General features: G+C 42.2%; 1 long non-coding RNA gene and 1 pseudogene across 1 annotated transcript; both read right to left on the bottom strand.

Annotated features, from left to right (window-relative positions):
• Positions 1-1,560: 1,560 nt before the first annotated feature.
• Positions 1,561-2,436, bottom strand: LOC125540824. Its single transcript, XR_007297389.1, has 3 exons — positions 2,356-2,436; positions 1,710-1,767; positions 1,561-1,623 (listed from the first exon to the last, which is right to left on the bottom strand). It is a non-coding gene; the product is annotated as an uncharacterized LOC125540824 (long non-coding RNA).
• Positions 2,437-5,548: 3,112 nt separating this feature from the next.
• Positions 5,549-13,561, bottom strand: LOC125534865 (annotated as a pseudogene).
• Positions 13,562-13,925: the final 364 nt, after the last annotated feature.

The following is a 13,925-nucleotide window of genomic DNA, read 5'->3' as shown; positions in this document are numbered from 1 at the left end:
AGAAAAAAGAACTAAACATGCCCGAAATGCCACTTAATGTGCAAGGTGAAAGTAGAACAGAGTTAGAAATGAAGATATGTATTTCAAGAATAAACATGAAAAAACATAATGCTGAACTTCCATCAAGCACCAACGAAGGAACTAGCGCGGCTGTGTCTATACAGGAGATATCGATGTATACACGTTATCTGACGAGAAAAACAAGACTGATGAACGCAAGAGCGCAAGCAATAGCACTTCCGGAGACAGAATAAAAGTGTCCTAGAACTGAACAAGGAAAATCCCATCTTGGGCTCGGGTTTGCGCTGCTTTGTACAATCGAAAAAGGGGTGTGCACAGAAAAGACAACTAAATCATTCCCTCTTTGCTGCTGGCTATAATTGGTCTCAGTAATGTGTTGCCAGTGATAACCTTTGTTGTTGCAACCAGGAAGTCATAGCCCATTCCTTCCTGCGGTAGACAAGAGACAGGACATGGCAAGTAAGAAACTCGAGTCTATGGCAGGATTTTCCTATAATAAACTGTAGTGTGTCGAGCTGCAAGCAAAACCTCATCTACAGAGTCAAGTCAAACTCAGACTCCCAACAATCACTTTGAAAAAACATGAAAGAGAACTAGACATGAAAAATAGTGAAAACAGTGGATAAGGTAGAAAGGAACTGGAACAAACTCTTTCCATTTTTATTTTCCAAATTTGGAACTCCAAAATGTACCGAAATTGTAGCATCCTGGCGTCCGTTTCCTATTCACATCTGAAAGAAAATGGAAATCAATTTGCACATACGTACCTGTGCACTAAGAAATCGAAGCGCAGCAATCTCAGCAGATGTTACACCGCCAATAAATACAACCAGAACCAGGGAGCGATGACCAACCCTAGAACAAACAGGCATTTTTATAACAAATCCAGGTGAAGAAAAACTTGGCGATGACAGTGCTATCAAGCACAATAGGGGAAAGCCATCTAGTTAAACCAGTCATACGGTTATGGCAACAAACAACTTTGATTAACAAAACAGTGCAATTCTTGGCTTCTCCAGGGGACAAAAGTCGTAGGGGATGCAGTGTCAAATGATAGTATTAATAGTACTCCCTCTGTAAAGAACTATAAGAGCGCTTAGATTACTAATCTTCTGTGTCTTTTTCACCTTGGTTTCATGTCTCCCTACTTTTACTCTTCACGTCCTCCCCTGGACTCTACATATAATCTCGTCTCCAAGATCTGTTACTTTATGATCGCACACCCTCAGTCCTCACATGTCACAAGGTCTAATGGCCCAAAAAATGTCGAACTAAGCTCATACAGCAGAAACATCATACAACTTAGAATACACACCATGTGGAGAACACCACAATTTTGACAGTCTAACTCTCGACACACGAAAAAATACTTGCTCGGTAAGATCATGAAATGACATGGGAACTGGTATATCAGATCAACAAACACAGCACCTATTATTCGAGCAAGTTTATGAAGCAGACATGATGGGGGTAACCAGACCCTTTCCGTTTCTAGCATTCACAAAATGTGGCAACAATTCACATCAAGGTAATTTACCTGTCGGTACTCTGTTGTGACCCGGAACCTGGTAGTAATTCTGATGAATTAATGGTCGAGACACCCTATATGAGTAAACTGGATCAATGTCTTAAGAAAAAACATTCAATGTCTCCAAAAGTGAAATTCAATGTAGAGAATATTTGCTCACTCTTTTCAAATCCATATGAGGACCTGGCAATAATTTCAACAGTTCTTCAATAGATCGCCTGCACAATGGTATACAAATTGATATTGGAAAAAACATCTTAACCTGTGGCACCTTCTAACCCTTCAATACTGGTTTTTCAAGCAAACCACTTGCTCAACATCATAGATAAGAAAGCCGATACGACTTGTTATAAGGGAGAAGTCATACACAGATGAATCAAACAAATTGGCACTGCCAACTCTTTTGCTACGATGTATTACGAAACAAGTAATTAATGAGCTCCCCAAAAACTACATTCCAAAAGGAATGAATAAGTATACTTATAAGAAAAATGGAAGTTCATTCGCGTTGTGGAGAATGTCATTTGAGAATGACACGGGCGCAAAGAAGGGACACCATTATTTCTCACCGTGTATAAAGTTCTGTTACAGCTAAAAGTGCAGAAAAAGGGAAGTTCATAAATAATGCCTACTTTCTGTAACTAAGAGCACACTAGAGATGTTTACCAGGGTTCTCTGTTTGATATTTTAGCTTATTTTCTCCAAAAAGGATCTATCTCTAGGTAAATTAAACACATTTTCTCATGCAAACTACATTCTAACTAGCATGTATTTTTTTTAAACATAAACTGATTGGATATACTTACCATCCAGACCTCACTGCATGCTGAACAAGGCGAATACTAAGAGGTGCATATCCAGCAAAGATGTATGCTATATCATCAGGGCTGAGATTGAAAACAGGAACATTTTAGTTATAGTTGTTATCATGACCAAGATAACTTGCGATCACAGTTAAGTATGGAAACTTAGTAACAAATGCACAACAGGCAGAAGAATGAATGTTCTCATAAGTGCTATGAATATTATCCATAACATGGTGAGGGAAAATGAAAAACATTTCAACATATTAAAACACACACAAAAAATGCACCAAACAAGTTTCAACAAAGCATATGGAATGAACCTTCATTGGAAATATGGAATTTAGCATTTTTCTTCATTCATACAAATTTTATTTATTGAAGCAACAAAAATTGAGAAAATTCTTTTGCATCTCACAACAGCTCAAGACTCCAAAAACATTTCGGTTAGAGTCAGATCAGTATGGGTACGTTTTAAGAACATAAATTAGCCAGTTCTGAAAATAAACAAAAAAAATACAATAATAAACTACACCTTCTGAAAGATGAAAAATTTGTGGAGATTAATTCAGCATAAAGTTTTATAAGTGAAACTTGAAAGAGAAGCCAAAGTAAATCTGAAGTATATTATAGATACTGACGCGAGAGGAACAGGAACAAATAACAAGATAAAACCATCCACTATAATCCACTAACAGAACATCCCAATGCAGCTATAGCTCACACAAACAGAAGCAAACTACAGAAGTACAAAAGTTGGAACAAGTAACAGACCTAAGGTTTGGCGGAATAGCATTGTTGCGTCCCAAAGGCCAAAAACTTGAACTGCGCTGAAAATTTTGAAAAGAAAAAAGCAAAATCATATGAGGCTAATGTTCATTCACTTGGCATACACCTGACATGAATCCAAATTTCCTACAGAAGACTTGGTAGCATGACCCGAAAGATGTCAACTAAATATTCGTCATTCGCCCAGGTTGGTTGGTATGAGATGCAATTTCGTGAGACTCGCCCGCTAAGAGCACGGTGGGCAGCGCGGAAGCCACCATCCATCGTCCCAGATCCATCCCCAAACAAATCGCAGCATGCATCAAACCCCGGGATCGTCCAAATCGGGAGCTAACCAGAGAGGGAATCTCACCTGAGAGGGCCCTCGCCCCTCGATTCGGGCCGCCGCTGCCGGCCGTCGCCTTCGCGGGCGAAGAGGAACGAGCTCCTCTAGTCCTCTGACGTACGGGGAGCGAGCCTGGGCTGCAGAGGGAACGTCCCTGCGTAGCGTTCGTGGGCTGCATCCGACGGCAGGCAGCGTGTTTGCAGCCCACGAACGAAACTCCCACGTTTCTTTTTCGAGATCTCGAATTTCCAACGTAAACATCCCAGTCAGAAGGAACAAGGGTGCTGGCGCTCACAGACCGTGGCCCAGTCATTGCTTGCTCGTGCTTTCTTTTTTCTCGCTACCACCGACGGGCGCGTCTCGGTCGCTTGTCTCGCCACAGTATGCTCTCTGGTCACCATGGCAGGGCGACTCCTACCACACCTGCACCTCCCCAGGGAGAGAGGCGCCAAAAGAGCGTCGCGACGCCGCGTGGCTGCACCACGTCGTTGAGCTCGCGCCGCCGCGCAAGTCACCAAGCAAGGTACGACGGGCGCCGATGAACCACGACCAACACGTAGAGAACATGGCTCACACTGCGACGCTCAAATTGAGCATGTCACAACATACTAGGGCATGTCAAGTTTCAGATTAAGCAGAGAAGATATGTCAGATCGAGCAAGACATACAAGTTTTAGATTTAGGAGAAAATGTTCAACCGAGAATGGAAATCGATTCGAATGTTTATCAAGTTGTCAATATATTATTTTTTGCAAGAAAATTTCGATCTATTCATTTTCAATCATGGCAGTACATTAAACATCAGAAAAAAAATTACATTCAGATTCGTAGACCATCTAGCGACGACTACAAGCACTGAAGCGAGCCGAAGACGCGCCGCCATCATCGTCTATCCCTTGCCGGAGCCGAACAAAACTTGTTATAGTAAACAGTCGGAAAGTCGTCATGCTAAGCCTCCATAGAATTAGCGCATGAGAACAAGTTGTCAATATATTTGCTTGAAATGTTATGGACGGATGATTGTCAAAGGACGTGTGAATGTGTAGAATCGAACATGCACATGAATGGCAACCGTACACATGAACATGCATACAAGTTCAGATTGTGCATCTTTACTTGAATTTTCCACTAAATGGTAACATGTCTATGTGCAGAATTCTGAATTGAATATCAACCGACTGTTCTTTCATGACAAAAGGGAAAGATTGACCAGGTTCAAAACAATGTGATGATAAAAGATATTAGTTTACAGAGGGAGTACACATGATCGATGAGTAAGGCAGCTCGTCCCCTCTGACGATCGCTTCTTTCAAGAATTATACTTCTTTTCCTTCGTTGTCTCGCGCCCTTTTTCTTGTTCTCGGACTTGGCTATAGAGTGCACGGCTTTTAGACAGCCCGTTCCATTTGCTTGGTTCCACTTGCTTCTATTGGATGCGCAAGGGATGGTGCTACGCATCTACTCCCTTTGTCCCATAATATAATACAAGATGTTATTATAACTAATATGCGAGTATATCAGTTGTAATACCATTTTATATTTGGGTGCGGAGAGAGTCGGTGTTTCTATATGATCCTGTTCCAGCGAAGGAAGGTTGATGGCGTGTGTGCGTGCGTCGTTCTAGACGGTCAGAACACAGGAGAGGAACCCGTGTAGGAGTTCTGTTGGGGCAATTTTGTACTTTCCTATTCTCTAATGGAGTTTGTGTGTGGCTCTATTTCAATTTCCGTGAAATTCAGATTAGGGTCCATATATGCAAGGGGAACGAATTTGGATCAAAACTTCAACATTTTTGAACCCAATGTACTTGACCAGCTTAATTAAGACCGTTTAAACTTTCATAAGACAAGACTTGGAATGTCAGTAAGATAATTTTTTTCCGCTGGCAATATACTATTATAATGCATTAGTTGATTAAAACTGTACCACATCTGCAAAAGGAAAAATATAATTATACACAAGTACACGAAACAAAGTTCAACTCGGGGATACACGCGAGCATACTAGCTAATTACTCATAGTACAAGTCAACTGTAAAAAAATCTTAAGTAGATAGGAGTAGACTTTTTTTCCTGACAGTAACTAAGTGCAGATCTCATTCGTCTTCCTGCAGTCATACTCCAACCACCGGCACTTACACATTTTAAGTCTCTCTGCCACTTCACTCATGGTGGGCCTGTCGTTCACATCCTCCTTGAGACACTGCACCGCGATCTTGCCCACCTCCTCGAGGCACTCCTTGTTTTCCTTCCCACCAGACGCAACCTCTGGATCAAACATCTCCCCCACCGCCCCACCCATGGAAGCCTTGACATAATCCAGCGACAGGCTACGGTTCCCGTCGTACCTCGCCTTTTTCCGGGTGACGAGCTCCAGCAGTACGATGCCGAAGCTGTACACGTCGCTCTTCTCGGTCAGCAGCCCGGTCTTCATGTACACGGGGTCGATATAGCTGCTATCCCCGACCACCCAGTTGGTGTGGTCCTTGTCGATGGACATGAGCCTCGACGTCCCAAAGTCCGACACCTTGGGCGCGAACTCGTCGTCCAGGAGGATGTTGCCCGACTTCACGTCTCCATGGAGGATCGTCCTCTGGCTTGCCTCCGAGTGCATGTACCCAAGGGCAACCGCTGAGTAGATGGCGATATCCAGGCGCTTTTCCAGCCGGAGAGGGTCCTTATTACGCCGTGGAGCACGTCGTGAAGGCTCCCCCTGGGCACAAACTCATAGACCAGCATGGGCACCTCGGTCTCCAGACAACATCCTAGCAACTGGACCAGGTTCCGGTGACTGATATTGGACTGGATCGTGATCTCATTTGCGAAGGACTCCTTCTTCCAGTCCTCATTGATGGGGATTGAGCATTTCACGGCGACTCGTGCACTGTCTCCAGTGCCGATGGTTCCCTCGTAGACCTTGCCGAAGGAACCTTGGCCTATGATGCGGCAGTAGTTACTTGTGATGTGGTCTAGTTTCTCCTTTGTGAAGATCTCAATCTTGAGACTTTTGAGTAACTGTCCGCCGTTCTTATTGAACCGATCCCTCAGCTTTCTTTTCTCACGTTCCATGTGTAAGAATATTAGTAGCACAGCGAGTAATGCAATGGCACCGATTGTTCCTGCAGGAGGACATGTGTCACGTGAATTTCCATGTTTCTTACCTAATGATGATATATACCATAACATTTTGCCATTTCTTAAATGATCGAGAAATAATTATGTCTAAGTCATATTTAACAACAAGCGGGTCTGAACATGAGATTCATGGAAGTACAAAGAGATAAGAAGATGTTGATTGGATGGCTACACGGCCGGCCGTCGATTGAGCTATATACATCCATGCATTAATTATTAAATATTAAAATTCAGTGGAATAGGAATATGTTTTGGATGGTGAGAATAGTACCATATGTTAATACGACAATGTTTAGAATGCCGAACACATGTATTTGGGCATGAAGAACAACACACACACACACACACACACACACACACACGAGTGTAGATCTTGTAGCTTCCAAACTCCACTGAGCTCTTTAACAATTTTTTTTCCAACAGTATATTTATAACTAACATGGAAATAAGTGTGCTAGATTTCATTGAAAAAAGTTTTTGAAGGTGCCATGCACAACAACGACAAATATGTATGATGATCTAAAATTAGCAAACAATACATCACTACTCACATTATGTACCATCAAGCACATTTTATTTTTCAATGCAGCTCACAAATAAACTATTTTAATTTCTCAGATCTATACGATGGGATTTTTTTCTTCTTCAAAATAACGAGAGCTTACCTATTACTGCTACTGCAGCCGTGGACACGATAGGTTCACAACCCTTGTAACTTTTACCATCACCTCTTCGTCCGAAAATGCATTTACACTCATAATCACCTTCTCTATCATGGCAAGTCCCGCCGTGACAAGGATACATGTTCTTGTACATTGTTGAGTTTGGGGATCTCCGCAGCTCGCACTCATTAATATCTGAAGATGTATGAACAACAATGCATATGATCAGTTTGGTGAATACAAAAACAATGATAAAACTCACTGATATTTATTCTTAAGTTTTCTAGTCTTAAAACTATATGAGTGAGCATTAAAAAAATCCTGATATGTCAAATCATACACATTACTTTTTCATATTGGTAATGTGCAATATAATCTAAAAATTGCAAATTACTCACTTTTGCAAGGAATGCACAATATTAATGGCAACATCTGGAAAATGAAGTTCCCTTTAAATAAATTAACATAGAAAAGAAAATGCAGTCAAGTAACAAACTTTTGCATCCATCTATTATGTATGGGTTGCCGGTGTATCCCTTGGAGCATCTGCAGAAATATCCAGGTGCTCCATTACTGGCATTTACACAATAGCTCTGGGTGCTAACACAAGCGCCATGAGAAACATTCTCATTGTTAACCCCTTCTGGCACCGATGGACATGTTCCATTCCTAATTGCCCAGTCAAGAACAACTGGAATGACTTCGTCACCTCCAAGTCTATTGACGAATGTCATATTCCCAATCAGGTCACTTTTTCTGAAATAGTACCTATTCAACAAATTCAGCCGTTAGTATAGGTGAAGATTTTTGCCCAGTCAAGAACAACTGGAGCATCTGCAGAATGATGGGTGAGACTAGAAAGCGATGATACATCATAACCATACTGTGCGATGTCACCCATCCGCTCTCTCACACATGCACACAAGCATGACATCATAACCATTGGCTCGTTGCCACAAGATCATCCAAAGTAGATCCCCGTGGTTACATGTTTTGATGGTTTTTTTTTGTTTAGTAATTACCAAGTTATAGTAACTTCATTACTATGTTATAGGAAGGTCAAGGTCATAGTAACTTGGTTAGGAGTTTACGGAACTTTGCTGTCCACCCATGTAAAACATGTATGGTAGTTTTATGGTGAAATATCATCTCTTACTCCTTGTTAACACTTCAATCTCACTCTTTAGGGCTTGCAGAACATGCAATGCGTATGTAACACCGAAATCTTTACTTGGTAATTGTACAATATTAGAGTGATAATATTTCACTACTAACATGCTAGCCATCATATCATAACCTGGTAACTTGTGGAGGCAATTTTTCTGTTGAAACATAAAAAAGGATATCTTGATTTGAAGTCCTCGCGAGACGAACTCAAGATGAAGATAGATCAATAATCGGATTAACTGTTTTATGGATAAATCATTTTTTATTCTTGATTTAGCAGTTAGTCGTACTGATATCAACATGAGGTGTGGAAGATTCCAACAAGTATGCACCTGCTTTCTCTGTAAGAAGAAACCCCATTGAAAAGCGTGGTGCGATGTTGGAAACAAAAGAGTTGCTGGGGAACAGATACAGATGATATAGGAGATTGCGGGGCGGTTCAGACATCATGTCACAGACTACCAAAACCTGCTTACAAAGTAGCAGAGTGCAGGCCAGAAACCACACCAAGCATGGAAAGCGCCAGAGGATGATGTTTTTGAAACACCATAAAAATGATGTTCTGTTGTCTTTAGTTGAACTTTATCAGGGTATACGGTCTAACCTGCCACACACCTATGAATTTTAGAGTTAAAATTACTTACAACATATTTTAGACCGGGTACATGTGCTTACACATCCTAGCAGTACAAGGAAAAAACAGTTTTTGAAGGGTAGGCTTCAGCCTATTGACCCCCCCCCCCCCCCCCCCCCAAACATTGAACTCGCCATTGTATAATGAGCCCACCCATAGTCCTGTCCTAAAATTCATAATAATTCAATTTTTTCTTTGCTGAGCCCCTTCCCACCCTCTAGCTATGTTCTAATTTTTATAATAAGGGATAAGTATATTTTTTGTCCCTCTACTCTTTCCAAAGTATAGAAATGGTCCCTAAACTTCAAAACCGGTAAACCTTGGTCCCTCAACTTCTCAAACCAGATAAAGTCCCTCATACCACTTTTGGTGGTTTTCATCCGATGTGGACACGGTTTTGACTTAAAATTTGACATGCCATTCGGGTTTGACTGCGACATCACTTTCCACTTCAGCACCATGCCGCCATGACCCATGTGGAGCATGACCAGGACCGTCATTGTCCGTCCAATGTTCGCCGCTGTCGTGTACCGCGCGCATGGAGAAGGAGGCATACCTATGCAGCGGCCACAGGATGGTGGAACACCTCTTGTCCCCGATGATCAGAAGTCGGAGCTACGGATGCTCGCCTGCATGCACGGCACAAGCCCCGCCGTGCACGTGCTGCACCTCTATGCGTGCAAGAACGCCCGAGCAAGCACCGGCAGCGCCATTCGCGCGTGCTCTCGCTGCTGCCCGTTGCCTTCTCACCGCTAGTCCGTGCAGACTCATCGGGCCTTCATTCTAACTCCTTCAGCAAGCGTGTCGAGGGTCACCACCGTGGCTCAACCGCAACTCCGCGCACCATGAACACGTGTATTACTCGCGTGTTCTAGCCGGTACAAATCAAAGGGAACAGCGTCAAGTACGTTTGTGTCTAGCCAGATGAGCTAGCTAGCTTTTCACGTGAGAATCCAAAGCCAGTTTACTGTGTACGTCAACCAAAACCACCACGGCGCCTGCACCCCAGCCGCTGCCGGCCGCATGACTTGAACGGCGAGCATGGCGAAAGTCCAGCATCCCATGCATTAGCCAGGCCACTGTGCCCTGCATGTAGTGCCACCACAGCCGAGCACTTACACGGCGTGGGGTGCCATTGCAGCTCCGTAACGTGGCAGTCAAACCCCAATGGCTTGTCAAGTTTTAGTCAAAACCATGTCCACTAGGATGAAAACCACAAAAAGCGGTACGAGAGACTAAACTTATCTGGTTTGAGAAGTTGAGGGACCTAGATTTGCCGGTTTTGGAGTTGAGGGATCATTTATATACTATCGAGAAAGTTGAGGGATGAAAAATATACTTTTCCCTTATAATAACTAGATGATGTCCCACGCATTATCGCGGAATCATGTTAAAATAAATGCATAAATAAGTGTTAAAATAACTAAAATTAATGAAAAAAAAATCTAAGAGTGTTCCATGTTTACACTTTAAAAACAATAAAATATATGAAACATGTGAAAATATTTTAAATTTAACTTAACGTGTTTAACAAAAATGAGAAGAATGAATTGTGTACTTTTTTGCAGCATGTGTCCAACGCATATATCGTCCATGATCATATAAAAATTAACGCAAAAGAAATGAACTTGTGACTGACATACATGATTTGATTTCCCTGGAAAAAATTCATGCATGACTTGATGAGTTAGCATGATATGTATGGATATATTAATGCAAAATTGCAACTTATGAGTACATGCATAACTTAAGGATGTCACAAATAGTTCAATCTGATAACTTTATAATTAAGGTGATGTGGAAGCACATATGTGGGGAGAGATCCATGATAATTTGTGCTATCTTTAGTTGAACTTTATCGGTGGCGAAACTAGATGTATGCATTCTAACCTGCTATACACTATGTTTAAAAGCTATAATTACTAACAAAACATTTCAGACCGGGTGCATGTGCATTTGCATGGATGAGCCCACCCATAGCCTTATTGTATACTTCATAACAATTCCTTTTTGTATGCCGAGCCCCTCCCCCTCACCTCTAGATATGTCCTAAATTTCATAGTACCCATGTGGGAATTGACTACAATATATTTTGATGAGATTTAATTGTATGCAATTTGAATATGAGAACATTTATTGGATATTAGCACAATAGAATGAAAACGGATGAGTCATTTTTCTTGCATGCTTGCATATAAAAATTGCATCTTATGTGGTATGTTTGCATGTTAAGAGAAATAGATAAATTTTCATAAAAAGTGAGAGAAATAAATTAATAGAAAGCACCTATTTAATTATTTAGGATTAATTTTTATACATTGAGCGTATCTTTTAGGTGCAAGATGCTTGAAACAATTAATGAAAACTTCCTTAGAAAAGAAATAGTGTGAACTAGGATTAAAGAAACTAGCCTGTCCGTGAGATATGTCGATTAGTTGTTGGTCACCTAATTAGTCTGACCTTACTGACGAGGGAGCTGGTATGAAGGGAGGTGGTTATCCTATATAACCCAACATGATTTCAACAAAACGAGGAAAGTATGGAAAATACCACTATCTAGTACATCTAATCTGCCCCCTGAAGTGTTAAACATACAAAGGTTTTCCGAAATGAGCAAGTAATACGTATGGATGATCGCCGAAAGCAAAATCTAACGCGGACGCTTACAAACATACACCAAAATTAGCTCTCCAAAGCAAGGAAAAATAGATAAAAACATAAAACTTCTCCAGGAACCACACTAAAATCAAAAGCAAAGCATCCTAGAAAACCACAAATGTAGGTGTGCATGCGATGATCCTCACTAGCCAAGTTATTTTCCAGCGCATGTATAATGGTCACATCATCATTTTTTAGTTTTTCTATTCTTTTGAGATAACTATCTCCAACCATATTTGTATCCGCAGCTGAAGGACACGAGTCACTATAATGTGCAGCCACCCTCCGTTTTACTGCTATGTCTGCTACCGTTCACTACCCAATATATATCGTTGTGCCCAAGAACTCTCAGTCTCCAGATTTAGTGTGGCCTTTTCTCTTCCTAGTATGTCACACTCATCCGCAAAAAGAAAGTAGGTCACACTCATTTTACAATGTTTTTGTTTTACCAATTTGAAGTGCTAACTTATCTGTCTAGAAAATATTGTACATACTCTTCCGCAGGAGAGTTTGAAACAACAAAAGAAGGTCCTGCTCTTTTCAACATATTTTCACGATTATTTATTCTTCTGAAGATCCCTGGAATATAAGTAGTAGCTCAAAGCTACTTTTGGACTCCGATCGACAAATTTATTGTGATGGTTGCGTTGGATCTAGTACATGAAAAGCCACTCTTTCTTTGTACCAAGAAAGAGTCACTCTTCATGTGAGGAAAGTCAAAGGAATTTGAACCTGGTGGTTCACTCTTCTGCCATTTCTGATTTTTTTTAGTATTTTTTATTTTACTATTCATGGGTCGCAGATGAACTCTGGCTAACGTCGCTGGCGCGGTCAGGAGTCACGTGAGGCTTCTAGACGCATGAATCATGATACGAGTAGACGGCCATGATAATGGGTACCGTGGAGCTCGAGCGAGGATGGAACTTTCTGTATTCAATATGCATATATCCCATGATTAGTACTATCATTGGCATTTTCTGTTAAAATAAGCAAATCCTTTCACTTTATTTTTTGGCATGGCTAATATTAGGTTCAGTAAAACATCAGCAATTAGGTAAGGAAGGATGAGATATTTTTGAATTCCACACATCCACCAATTGGCCGCCGGACCGTACACAATACGATGAAAGAAAAGGAAATGGAAAAGTTACTTCTTCACGTACCAGCCTTTGGTGGCGATGAAGGCGTACTGGCACAGGTTGCCCGGCACAGGACGTGCTGCTGTCTGGTTCAGGTCCCACTCCACGCTAACTTGCTTGAGGCCGGACGTGAGCGAGGCCTGGCAGCAGCCGTGTCCGCTGCAGGGCGTGCGGTCGTCCCCGGTGTTGTTGACCCTGGCGCACGTCGTGATGCAGCCGGTGAGGTAGGTGGCGGTAGCCTTGCTGCTGCCTTTGAGCCTGGCCGTCGAGCTGCACCCAACGGTCGTGAACACGTTCTCGGACGGCGAGAGCAGGAACGGGGTGGCGACGCTGAGGGCCATGCTCTGCGTCATTTCACGGAGCCTATTGTTGCTGCCCGGCACGCGGCAGTTGTAGGTCAGGTAGGTGTAGATCACCATCTGCGCCGTCTCCAGCGTGATGCTGGCGACCTTGACTTCGCCGGTGAGCAGGGTCGGAGGACTCGTCGTCTCGTTGCACGTGAGGTTGAACCTGCGGTTCAGAGAGCACCTATCGCCGACGCCGAACGGGTAGGGGAGGTCTATGTCCCCGCACTTGGCAGGACAGTTGTTTGGCTTTGGCGGCACCGGCGCTGGTGGAGGAGGCGGTGCGCCGGACACGGAGGTGGCGAGGAGTGCGGCATAGAAGACAAGTAGGAGGAGCAGGGTTTGTATCAACGACATGGCTAAATTTCTTAGGACGCACGACCTCCTATGATACCCATAACCCATATATAGAGAGAGAGAAAGAGAAACTAACATGAAAGTTGAGTGACTCATGGCGGGGTAGACTTGAGAGTTGATTTTTTTTTGCTTTTTCTTTTCTTTTCCGAAAACAAGGATAACCCGATCTCTGCATCGAGTGATACACATAGTCATCTTTATTATATTATTCAACAAAATGAATTAATGAATCAATCTAAAGTCATCTTTCTGACGATTTATGTTGCCACACCTACTAGCTTGATGATGTGTCACTACGCACCAACACACACCATCTAATCCGGTTGATATTTGGATTATTTCACTGTTCTAGTTATTGCTTTTA

Source organism: Triticum urartu, chromosome 2 (assembly GCF_003073215.2).
Source record: "Triticum urartu cultivar G1812 chromosome 2, Tu2.1, whole genome shotgun sequence".
Lineage (NCBI taxonomy): Eukaryota > Viridiplantae > Streptophyta > Magnoliopsida > Poales > Poaceae > Triticum > Triticum urartu.
Note: the sequence above shows the minus strand (reverse complement) of the source record. Positions and strands in the feature narration are given on the sequence as shown.